At 38.0% G+C, this 11241-nt stretch overlaps 1 protein-coding gene across 1 annotated transcript in view; it reads right to left on the bottom strand.

Annotated features, from left to right (window-relative positions):
• Positions 1–5410: 5410 nt before the first annotated feature.
• FMN1 (formin 1) overlaps positions 5411–11241 on the bottom strand; it is a 502692-nt gene continuing 496861 nt past the window's right edge. Inside the window, exon 21 of the transcript XR_009739072.1 lies at positions 5411–10910. The gene's annotated coding sequence lies outside the window, so the exon portion shown is untranslated. The remainder of the gene's footprint in view (positions 10911–11241) is intronic.

Raw genomic sequence — 11241 nt, 5'->3', positions numbered from 1 at the left:
AACCAATCTAGCCCTCACACCAAAGATATTAGGCACACACAGTTTACCTAGGAATGTTCCCACATAAAAATCCAAAAGGAAAATCCCTGAAAAGTAATGAAACAGTCTTTGAGATCATGAGTTACAAGGTTGGTTTGAAAAATGCTGATTGAATTTAATAAGATTATCAAAATAAACCTACATCATTTAAACAAGGAACTAGAAACTATAAATATGACCCAGTCAACAATAGATAATTCCATTTCTGAGATAAAAAGCAATCTAGAGGCAATGAACAGCTGACTAAATTACACAAAAGAATACCTGAGTGATGTATAAGATTGAAAAATGGGAATTGCATAATCAGGACAGCAGACAAAGATAAAAGAAACATATAAGACCTATGGGATAATATAAAATGTGCTAACCTATGCATAGTAGGAGTTCCAGAAGAAGAGAGGGAAGGGGATCAAAAATGAATTTGAATAAATTATGGCTAAAAACTTCCTAAACCCAGAGAAGGAAATGAATTTCCATGTACAGGAAGCATAGAGGGTTCCAAATGGACTTACACCAAGACATACCATAGTTAAAATAGCAAAAGTTAAGGCAGCAAGAGAGAAAGTTATTTACAAGGGAACCCCCATAAGGCTACCAGCTGATTTCTCTGCAGGCCAAAATGGAGTGGCATGACACAGTCAAAGTCCTGAAAGGAAAAATACCCACACCCTAGGATACTCTAACCAGCAAGATTATCACTTAGAATAGAAGGAGAATTTCTCAGGCAAGCAAAAACGAAGATTTCAGCAATACTAAGCCTACCCTAGAGAAAATGCTGGAAAGTCTTCTCTAAATGGAAAAGAGGCAAGAATCTATAGAAAAGGGAAAATCCCAATAGAAAGGCAAGATATAGTAAGATTGGAGATCACTTAAATAAGCCAGTGTGTAGATTTTAAAAAAAAATTGTAAATGACTAATAAACAGTAAAGGGATAAGCATGAAGATGTAAAAGAGGTCATCAAAAACACAACGTGTGTGTTTCAGTGCTAGTCTGTCATCATCTCACCCTCCCCGCTCTGAGCCCTAAAGGCTGTTCTTTATGTCCGTGTCTCCTCTGCTGCCCTGCACGTAGGATCGTCATGTATGTTACCATATGTGAAATAGACAGCCAGTGGGAGTCTGATGCATGACGCAGGGCACACAAAGCCAGTGGTCTGTGACAACCTGGAGGGACAGGGTGGGTAGGGAAGTGGGAGGTGGGTTCAGGATGGAGGGGACACATATATGCCTATGGCCAATTCATGTTGATACACAGCAAAAACCATCACAATATTGTAATTATCCTCCAATTAAATAAACACAATGTAGATCTTTTAGAATGTGTTTGAACTTAAATGATTATCAGTTTAAAGCAAGTAGATATAATTATGGGTCAACACATATCACATCAAACCTCAATGGGGGGAAAAAGAAATGAACAGAGAACTATAAAAAGAACTAGAAAACAATAAATGACAGTAAGCACACGCATACTGGGTTTCTCAGGGCTGCACAGAGTTGGACATGACTGAAGCGACTTAGCACACACGCATGCACTATCATGATAGCCAGGACATTTTTCATAGAACTAGAACAAATAATCCTAAAATTTATATAGAACCACAAGAGAACTCAAACTGCCAGAGAAATCCTGAGGATAAAAGAACAAAGCTGGAGTTTAATCCTTCTAGGCTTTATACTACAAATCTGCAGTGATCAGAATAGTATGGTATTGGCACAAAAAAAGATACATATATCAGGGGAACAGAATATCACAGAAATAAACCCATGTACCTATGGTCAATTCATCTATGACAAAGGAGGCAAGAATATTTATTGGGGTAAAGACAAGTGTCTTCTTCAACGAGTGGTGTTGGGAAAACTGAATGCCACATGTAAAACAATAAAATTAAAACATTTCCCCACACCACACCATATACAAAAAATAAACTCAAAATGGTTTTAAAGACCTAAATGGAAGACCTGAAACCATAAAACTCCTGAAAGAGAACATAGGCTAAACCTCTTTGACATAAATTGTAGCAATATTTTCTTGGATCAGTCTCCCAAGGCAAAGGGAATAAAAGCAAAAATAAACAAATAGAACCTAATCAAAAGACTTTGCACAGCAAAGGAAGCCTTTAAAAAGGAAAATACAACCTACGGAATGGGATAAAATGTTTGCAAATGATATGACTGACAAGAACTTAATACCCCAAATACACAGACAGCTCACAAACTGAACATTAAAAACAATTCCAATCAAAGAATGGGGATAAGACTTGAATAGACATTTTTCCAAAAAAGACATACACATGATCAGTAGGTACATGAAAAAATGCTCGATATTGCAATTACAAGAAAAATGCAAATTAACAGTGATATAACACCTCAAATTGGTCAGAATAGTTGTCATCAAAAACTCTGCAAATAAATGTTGGGGAGGATGTGGAGGAAAGGGGACCCTTGTACACTGGGGTAGGAATATAAATTGGTACAGCTACTATGGAAAATAATATGGAGGTTCCTTAAAAAACTAAAATGGAGCTATCTTATGATCCAGCTATTCCACTCCTGGGTATATATCTGGAAAAAATGAAAAATTTGAAATGATACATGCACTCCAATGTTCATAGCAGCACTACTTACAATAGCCAAGACATGGAAGCAACCCAAATGCCATCAACAGATGACTGGGTTAAAAAAATATTTCACATAATGGAATATTATTCAGCCATAAAAAGAATGAAATAGTCCCATTTGCAGCAACATAGATGGACCTAGAGAATATTCTGCTTAGTGAAATAAGTCCAACAGAGAAAGACAAATATTGTATAACTTTATGTGAAATCTAAACAAGAATACAAAATAAGTGTATACACAAAACAGAAAGAGACTCACTGGCATAGAAAACAAACTTGTGGTTGCAAAGAGGAGAAGGAAGGTGGGAGAAGGACAACTTAGGGTTATGGAATTGATAAATATAAACTATTGTATATAAAATAGGTAAGTGGTGGTCCCGTGGCTAAGAATCTGCCTTCCAATTCGGGGGCTGTGGATTTGATCCCTAATTGGGGAACGAAGGTCCCACGTGCCATGGAGCAGCTAAGCCTGTGAGCGCATGCCCTGCAACAAGAGATCTCACGTGACACAACACAGATCTGCAACTAAGGCCTGACGTGGCCAAATACATATTTTTAAAAATTTAAAATAGATAAGCAAAAGGGATTTAAGGTATAGCACATTATCTAATAATCTATAATGCAATATAATCTGCAAAAATGCTGAATCACTATGTTGCACACCTGAAACTAACACGACATTGTAAATCAACTATACTTCAATAGTAATGGGAGAGAATGCCTGCATTCAGAGGAGTAAGACAAACATTTCTGTGCTGTGATAGGCGGGCAGAGAGAAGATGTGGGGAAAACAAGTAGGGAAAATTTTGAAAATAATCTGAAATTTAATTTTACAACAAAAATAGGAATAAAACCAAATGGAAAGAACAGGGCAAGTTACTGAGGCAAACTGTATTATCCAAAAATGGTTGTACCAATAAATTTCTCATCTCACAAGCTCTTCCTATAGTATTGACATTCCTCCATCAGGAGGTGAGTCCTTTTTGTCCATTCCATGGGAAGAACTTCATAAATGCCTCAATCAATAGATACAATGAAAGTAACTTTAAAGCCTTGGTCAAAGAAAGTACTACCTATTTCACCTTGGACATTCAAGCAGACCTGTAGAAACAAAGGCCCTGAGGCCCCCAGCCTAGAGCCACCAACAGTTTGGCAGCCAAGTGAGTCAGCCACCTTGAAGGCTTATGTTCCAACCATCCAGATGACTGTAGACCCAATGGATACAGCACTAAAACAATATGAGATTCCAAGTGAGAATTGTCCAGTTGAGTTCTTCTCAAACTAACAAGAACCATGAAAAATAAGTGATTATGGTTTATTAACACTGAATTTGGGGTATTTTGTCATGCAGCAGTTGATAACTATAACGTTACCTTATCTTACCTTTCGTCCTCACACAATGATGGGCATGAAGCAAACCTTACCTGGAGAAGACTTAGAGGCATACAAGCAGGCGTGGCTGGTGCAGGCCAACATTAATGTCTTATTTCCATGAATACATCATATCCAGGTGAAAGGAGACAGCTAGACTCTAAAGGGGAATAGTTAGTCCCAGGAATTTATGGCCTATTAGTTGGACCATTGGCATACCTGGAGTATTTAAAGAATAGGCAAATATGTATACTTAAAAATTCAACAGGTACCACTATGCTCTGCAAGGGAGAGTAAATCTCAGTAAATCAAAGAGGAGATTCTTCCTAAGGTGGAATATTTTTCCTAGGTCTTTATGACACAGAAGTCTTCAACCTCTACTAAGTACTTTAATTCAAGGTACAACTTTAATAATGGTTTTTCCAAACCCTTAGGAGCATTTGGACCCTACTTTCCAAACAACAGTTCTAGAACATTTCTCCATAATGGGGTCTTTTGAAGAAAAGAACTTAATGTGATGAATGAGTTGAGCAGGTAGAAGGGCTTTGGCCTTAGGGTCAAGAGATGTGGATTCTAGTCTTGATGTATTTACTAATGCTGAGTATAACTTTCAACAAGTCCCTTGAATTACAGTGGTTTTCAACTCTGTGAAATGGAGATTTTTATCCAGTGTCCGAAGATTTTTGCAGCTCTATGACTCTGATTTTAAAGCTCTCCTAGTGATAAAATGTCTCCCCAGATGATAACTATGTGTGTTCATTAAACCCATTAGGGCATATTTCAGCAAACTTCTAGAACTCAAGAGTGCATGGCATTCAAGTATACTGAACAAATGAATCAGTTAAACATGCAATCACAAAGACTGCTCTTCTATTTCACAGAGCAGTGTTTTGCTGAAAGTCTTTTAGTTTTTTCATAAATACCTGCATTTATCTTATCATCTGCCTGAAAAGAATTTGAATGTTGTATTTAGTGTTAAAATACGATTATATTTCTGTTCTGTTTCCATACTCTACCAATTCATAACACAAAGTCACCAATCCTTGTGGTTCTCCACCCCACACCCAACCTTGGGCAATTTATGTTGAAGCAGAGTTGCTTTCAGGTCAGTACGGTTGAGACCATGCTCGGCTGGGTTTGCCTGTTTGGTGTTAGCCTTGAATGCCTAGCCAGATTTCCCACTGTTGGTGTGGAGGACAGAGGAGAAAAAAGAAAATGCAGATGATGGCCTTACCGAGATCCAGCTTTTGTAGTTCAGCAGTAATGCTACCCTCAAGCAGTAAGGCAAGTTAGAAATGATGGTATTCTCCACATTATAGCACTGCTGGGATACTATCTTAAATGCCTCGTGGAAACAGATCTGTACTGCACACCAGACAGACATGAAACCAGAATTTATTAAAATACCCTTAGCATATTTACAATTGGAAGCCATGAATGCAGTTCTCTGCAAGTTCCAAAAAAATAGAATTCTATCTCTTAAAACAAATTGAGAGGTATCAACAGTAGGATAAATATAATCTATCAGAGACAGAAGTCTTTGAACAGACAATCTACATTTTCTAACCAATATATATACACTATGTACAAAAATACAATTGATGTGAGGACCAAGTAGTGTCAGGAAGGAAAAACATACACACACACACACATATATTCATTATGTACAAATCCGTATTGATTCCTTCACCTTTTCTTTTTAAAAATAAATACTTTATTTGGTTTGCAAATAACATTTACAAGTTCAACTAGCGAGCATTTCTCAGTTTTGACAAAATAAAATATGCAAAAAAATTAGAAATACATATTTTTAAAAATTTAAAGGGAAAAAAATACCTGAATCCAATTAGCTTATTAAAAAATATCCACGAGTGTATAATACAAGGTTTCACGTCTTTAAAGTGCCTTCTCATTTCTCAAACTGTCTTCATTATTGCATAAAAAACCCTTTAAGATTACATCTACAGATTGGTCTAATAATTAAACAGAAAAGCCAACTTTTTTCCAGGTCAAATGGTTGAATATTTAAGATACGCTTAACTTTCTTTTTAAGTGCTTTCAAGAGGGTAAGTTACTGTTGATCTGAAAATAACCACAAATTGTCAACATCCTGACCCAGCTTCATGAAGATGTTTGAATCATGAGTAGTAGTAAGAACCGAGGGGCAATAAAAAGCCTATGATTCAAAATATTTGCACAGAATTTAGTCACTTTGTCCAGCAGCACAGAGATTCAACACTGGAGTCTTACGCATCATAGCTGGTGACCTGGGCTGATTTATACATTTATCAAAAGAATGGTCCTTCCTTAGACAGTTGTAAAGTAAAACTCTCTGGGAAACTGAGAAGGACTGGAACCACCCCTCTTCTCAAGCCTCTTAAAATAAAGTAGAATAATAATAAAAAAAGAAATGTATTTTCCATCTCTTTTATGGATTTTTCCCTCTTTGCTTAAGTGATGAGGTGGTGCTGACATTAACAAGAAGCAGTCACAAGGCTGTGTCTCTCTTGGTGACAGCCGAGCTCCCTGTCCACAGGGCTGGGGGATGGAGCATGGGTGTGGGGCGATGGAGTGAGGGCTCAGGGGCACTTCAGGTGTCTGTGGGGGAAAGAGGGACAGAAAGCTGGGTCCTGGAGAAACAGTAAAGCGAGGCAAATGTCACTGTAGGATGTGAAGGAAGGGGACACAATGCAGAAGTACTGAAAGGAGAAAAATGAAATGAAGCTTGATGCCAAAATGAATTTTAAACAGGCAGTGAGGAAACAGGAAGGTTCATGGATAACTGATCCCATGGAAATTAATCTGAAATTCAATGAAGTTATTTCAGCAAGCACAGGCCAGTCCACTGGTATGTATCTGCTTTTCCAGCACACTGTCAAGCATGGACCAATAGGAGATACTGGGCACTCCCACTGCCCTCATACATATGCCCTGAGCTTCTGTTGAAAGGCTGCCCATGATACAACCATGGCAACAGTCACCAGCTCCCTAACAATGCATTATATCAGCAAAACATTACACCCTGGCCTTGTTCAAATTTTCCTTTTCTACTGTCTATTTTTCTCCATCATCCCATTGCTTGCAATCTCATAACACCAAATGAAGACACATAACTGCATGGATCAAATTAATTTTAGGAAACAGGGTCAAGGGTGTTGCTAAGAAAATTAAACCCTAAAGGTCTTGAAATAATTTACATTTCTGTTAGGCCTGATTCTCATTAGGACACTGACTGACTTCATTTGGGTTCTGGGCATGCAGGCCAGTACTGACTTTCCAGGCCAAAGCACGATCCCCTAAATCAAAGTCCAGGGGCACTCTGCTTCCCATGCTAGTCTAAATTAAAACTCAACGAGAAGGAAAAGACTATGATGAATCAATGACATATTTTCTCCAAAGAATCTTAAAAATTATTCAATTTCTAATTTTAAAAGTTTCTGTCTTTTGAGGAATATCTTCGATTGTTTCTTTAAAGAGAAGTCCTTTTTTCTTAATGCTTATGTTCTTCAAAGATTTTACATCCTATTAATAATAATCACATTATTTGCATCTTGAGAAATTAAAAAATTGTAAAATTAATATTTGGTATGGACTTAGCCCAAAATCCCATGTGTGACACCCTGGGCTAAGAGAATGGTCACTAGACTTTCCCCTCTTACCCATGGATTTGTTTCTAAAGGAAATGGACATCTTTAGAGGATTTTGCAGGGGGCGATATGAGTGGGTTGACACTTCATGCCTTGGTGGTCAGATGTGAAGGAATAAGATTATAGATACGAACAAGTTGCCAAGAACAAAGGGGGTAAAATGAGCTACTTACAGTTTGCTGACATCTATCTAAGATGTATAGATTATAAAGCTCTTAATCTCTTATGGGGACGACAGTATAATCTTTGTATGCTATGTACCCAATTTTATATACGTCATGGAAACCTGGAATTCAAAAATCCATCCCAAGATATCCCAGAAAGCTTTGCATTCCTAAACACACCTATCAACCACGTCATGGGGCAGTGGAGGGTAACTTCATTTATACTCAGTGGTCCATGGGACTAGCCTCTCATTCTAGAAAGCTGACCCAGGTGAATAAACAAAAATACATTTGTTTCATGAGACAAGAATGGAAGCAAGTCTTAGAAGAGAACAGGGAAAGAAAGTATGTATAATTTTGCCAAAGATGTTGATAGACCTCTGGGAATGCATGCCTGAAAACATTAGATTTCTTACTTGATATACTAACTATAAAACACTGCCAGCTCACACTATATATGGGGAGAAGTACTCATTCTCTTTTAAGACATTCTTACAGCTTCAAAGACAGAAGAACCCCTTGGTGTCTGCACAGGTAGAATTTAGGCAAACAGCCTACAAAACAGCTTAAGGGTGGTAGAAGGTTGCTTATTCCATGGAGAAGAAGGCCAAATTGCTGTGGGAAATTGGGCTCATTTGCATCTTGCTCACCCAGCGCTACTGAATTTCACACAAAGCATTAAAACAAAAACAAAAACAACAGCCCACAGAAGTCTATGAATAAGCTTTCAGAAAAGGAGATACAATGGCGATTCTTAGTATATTTAAGAAAATATTGAAAAATAGAAAGTTATATGAGATGGAATGTAAAATAATGGCTCTAGCTACCACTCTATATAAAAACTTGAGATTAAACCAGTCTTTCCCAGATTATAGCATGAAGAAGATATTCATGAACAAGTACTCTAGAGACATAATACACAAGAATGAGTTTGAGCTCTGGCTAAAGTGAACCATCATATCAGAGAAGGGAGGACAAGAAGAAAAAGGTCCTCTATGTTACTATTTATCACCAGGATGACTGAGAGAGGAGCTGGGGGTGGAGAGGTAATGAATCCAGAAGCTCCAGTGAGGACAGTCTGACCTACTAGATGCGGCTTTGCCCTCTTCATTGGTAGGAACCTCATGGGCACCTTAAGAGACAGAGACACCTTGCTGACATTTGCATATCTTCACATTTCCAGGTCAGCTGTCAACTACAAAAACTTCTCAAATGCTAAGTTTATATCACAGGGTTGATTAAGGGTCTTGGAAGAAATAAAACTACTGAACTGGCTTCCAGTCTGACATGTTAATAATACTCTGGAATTCACTACTTCCCAGCAAAGCACTGATCTGGGAGGGTCTGGTAGATTGCCTGCTCCCTGGGAGGGGAAATGAAGAACTGTGAAACTAAACTTCAATGCCTCTAACAAGGTGTCAACAACCGACGGGTTTGCAGACATGACACAAAATGAGCCTCCGAGTCACATCGGTGTAACTGAGCCCAGTGATGCCTGGATTCAGTCACTAATGGAGTTATAAATACAATTATGTGCGTCTCAAGGAGCCAGACCCGCTGAGGCCTGTGCCAAAAGGTGCCTTTAAATGACTTCTGCACCAATAACAGACAAGGTTCCGACCAGCCAGACTGTCTCTCTCCATAGCTGGAAAATGGAAATATGTTCAACAAAGTTATTTACATTTTGGAAAAGTTAAAAACTAGCCATTCATTTCAAATACTGTAAACTTGTCTGCACAGACTTCTCTTGTAGATTTCTTTATGATAACAAAGTAGCTGACTTGAATGAAAGTTCATTTCTTTATTCAGTCCACCCTCTTTAGCTGTGTTTCTATGGTAAAAACCTGATATATGAAGTGTGGTATTCATGGTTTTCTGGATGGTCCATCCATTTATGAACTGCTCTTACAAGAGAATCAGAGAAAGGAACTTTTAATTGTCTATCACTTCTTTCTCTACATACCACTTCTCTTTGTATGCGATTTTTCCAAAAATAAATTGTTCAGAGCAATACTTCACTCTCTTGAACCCACTATGAAAATTGCCTGGTTTAGGCTGAAGTCTCAAGTGGGCAGTTAAGAGCTTTACTTTGTCCACACTCATCAGTCCTCACAGCTGTTCAAATTCTTATATGCTTAGGACCTCTACAACACCGGGTTTCACAATATGTCCTTCTTTTGTGATTCAGGAACTAATTAATTTGTTGACTTCCAAATCTGCTGATGCTTCTTTTCCCCTTCTACCTTTTGGTCTTTTTGTTTTTAAATGATGAGAACGGGCAAGATCAAAGAAAAATGAAGCTCAAACCTAGTGGAGAGTTCTTGTTAGCAATTTTTAGACTATTTAAACTAATTATAGAATTGGATATTTGATATTTGCATCAGTTATTTTGGGGGTAAAAGCTATGTTTTTTTTGACTTCTTCCTCCTCTTCACACAGAAAGCTCCAATTTGGTTTTATCTTTGTTTGGCAAGGGTGGCAGTACTACAAAACAGACCAATTTAGAACATCAGGGAATGAAGTTCCCATGTCAGTGTTACAGTCTGGTTATTGGGAAAGAGCCCACAGGTCTGCAACGCTAATTCCCTTTCATATTCTGGCTGACTAGGTGCTGTCTGCTGTGTGCAATGATCTATGTTAGTGACACCAGGCAAGAATGAAATAGAAATAAAATATGTTGTCCAACAAAGAAGTAAAATAAAAATTTCCCCATGCAGATGGTATAATCTAGAGAGAGATGTGTAATCCCAGTCCAACAAGCAAATCTTTACCAAAAATACACTTACATATCTTTTGATACATCTGATCACGGTCTTGGAAGGACTGTACCAATGACTTCTTCACCTTGCTGAATACTACCAAAGAGTTTTATTCCTTCCTTTAATTTCTCCACCAGCAGCATATGAGCATTTGGGAAATGCCTTTCCTTACGGTACTTATGAGAAAAGGACGTGCCTAAGAGCGGTTGAGCAGGTGTGCAGCGTACACTATTCTTACCGGGAAGAAAAGAGGACTGAAGACCGGGGTCCAATCTGGCATCCAGTTTCTCATGTTGCCCACTGTTTTGGCTAAAACATTTAAAGATGGAAGAGCATGACTGGATCTCTTTATTCTACTTCCCAGATTTCACTTTTTCCTCCATAGTTCCTGGGTAGTTGCAATGAATGTTTAAAGAGATTTCATAGACATCAACCCAAGGATTCAAAAGGTAACTTCTGAGCAGCAGGTGTATCACCTGTGACTCCTGGGCCTTGCCTATCATCATATCATTCATTTCTTCTTGGCTACCTTTTCCCTTCACCGTGTCTCTGCCCATAAACTGCCTCTTGGGAATGTTTGAGTTGAGGTTTACTATGTTAAAATTCTTGTGAACACTCCAAATAAAGTTTTTTTTTCTTA

This window comes from Bos javanicus, chromosome 10 (genome assembly GCF_032452875.1).
Source record: "Bos javanicus breed banteng chromosome 10, ARS-OSU_banteng_1.0, whole genome shotgun sequence".
In the NCBI taxonomy this organism is placed as follows: Eukaryota; Metazoa; Chordata; class Mammalia; order Artiodactyla; family Bovidae; genus Bos; species Bos javanicus.
Note: the sequence above shows the minus strand (reverse complement) of the source record. Positions and strands in the feature narration are given on the sequence as shown.